Source organism: Melanaphis sacchari, unplaced genomic scaffold (genome assembly GCF_002803265.2).
Source record: "Melanaphis sacchari strain LSU unplaced genomic scaffold, SCAv2.0 Contig47_pilon_pilon, whole genome shotgun sequence".
In the NCBI taxonomy this organism is placed as follows: Eukaryota; Metazoa; Arthropoda; class Insecta; order Hemiptera; family Aphididae; genus Melanaphis; species Melanaphis sacchari.
Window position 1 is genome coordinate 903,388 of NW_020271320.1, and position 2,045 is coordinate 905,432.

A 2,045-nucleotide genomic window follows, 5' to 3' on the forward strand; every position below is an offset into this window, starting at 1 on the left:
TTAAGGCGAAACGTAAAGAAATAATTATATCCAACATTAATTTTAAGGCGAAACGTAAAGAAATAATTATATCCAACATTAATTTTAATAATAATTGAGTTTGAAAGTGAATTATTCAAGACTGTACATGTATTTTACATTAATATGATTAACTTTATTTCAGTACAATTTAGTACAATAGAATTTTCTTTTTAAGTTTTATTTGATTGTTGCATAAGTTTAGCTTTACTATAGCCTAACTGGATTATTTGTGTACCAATAAACTTCATCAATTTTATGATTAAATTTTAAATATTAAATTATTAAATTGATGAACTAGATATTAAAATAACAGATGCCAGTTTTAAAATGTGCCTTTTAATTTAGTTTATATACTGTATTGACAATAGACTGAATTAAAATTATTACCTTAATGACTATAAACAGTAAAAAATATATATTTAAAATATAATATAATGAAATTTACCCAATTTTTTAAAAATTTTATATAGCTCTACTTAGTTAAATAAATATAATGATTAGTATTTATTTATCACTGTCAAGGATAAATAACAGTTTTTTAAATGTATAAATTTAAAAAAAAAGATGCATACTTTGAACCATTATAGCAATAAACATTTCAAAATGTTCATATTCAACATAATACTAATATCATTAAAATTAATACAAATTTGGTTGTAACGTTTTCCGATATTATCTATATGACTATATGGCTAATGGATAATAATATTTCACCTTGCATTTGTGTAAATTGCACATTGTTTCCTACATACTATTGTTATACTAATTATTTGTCTGGCCATTGTTTTATCACACTTTTTATATGATTGACTGAAATAAAATTATTTGGATATTTTTGTGCTAATGCTTTTTTTATTTATTTAATATAATAATTTATTATATAAATATTAATATTTTAATAGATATTTTCATTTTTCTTTATTATTTAGATTAAAAATAAAAAAAATTAATTAAAAACGTGTACCTAAGTAATTATTTTTTCTATTTTGTACCACCCTTCAATTATAATGCAAAATATTTATATACGTATGAGTGTTATTTTGTAAAAATATTTGTCCGTGTATTTTGAAATAATAATTATTCCACTAGAGTTATAAATAAATTACTGTTTTGGTATGATGTTCACCATATTTTTTATTTTTTCATAATCTTGTAATAAATTGTCATGCCTTATAGTATGTATTTTCAACACCAGTACTATGTAATATTTATTTGTACAACTTAAAAATATAAACAATAACAACTTTATTTGAGTTTTTTTTTTTTAGAACTACTGGATATGAGAGAAATTACTTTCACATTACTTGCCTTTTATTTGAGTTAAGTCTTAACAGCTTACCCTTTTAAAAGATCGAAGAGTTAAATTACATGCCAATGATCTATATTTAGTAGCTCTCATTTATAATTTATCAATATTTGGCGGCTTGGCACATTAAATCAGTCACAAATATTGACTTAAGTAACTATTTTTTTTTTTTTTATGAAATTTAAAAAAATCTTCGATAATGTATAAAATCATAGTTTAGAATGGTTTTTAAATTAATTATCAACTTCTATATCTTAAACTAATAATTATGTACAATATAAACTTTGATAGCTTGGTTTTTTTATTTTAACTCGTTCATGGTCAGTTACTGCTAGAGCAATAATTTAGAAAACCAACAAAATCGGACATTACTGCTCATGCAATACTATTTTTATGGTAATAGACGAGACTGGAAATAAAACTGACGTATTACGTTTATCCATACATTTGGGCATGTAATAATATTACACAATAATGTTATTCTGAACATAACATGTTTTATTTTTATATTTTCTAATAGAATTTTTATTTTTATGTGGTTATATAAAAAATTAGGTATCCATGAATGTGTTAAATTATAGGTGTTATTAAAATTGAAAGAAAATGTTTCAATGTAATCTTTGCATTTGAATTTGTTGATAAAAAAAAAATTTGGTTTGATTGGAAAGCTTGAAAATTTAGTACAAGATTCATAAGTTTATACCAGGGTTGGACTGAC

General features: G+C 21.9%; 1 protein-coding gene across 1 annotated transcript in view; it reads left to right on the forward strand.

Moving 5' to 3' along the window:
• The window catches only part of LOC112598302 (ribonuclease 3), a gene marked incomplete in the record, with an annotated part of 7,639 nt that extends 7,386 nt beyond the window's left edge, over positions 1–253 (forward strand). Inside the window, 1 exon segment of the mRNA XM_025344702.1 lies at positions 34–253.
• Positions 254–2,045: the final 1,792 nt, after the last annotated feature.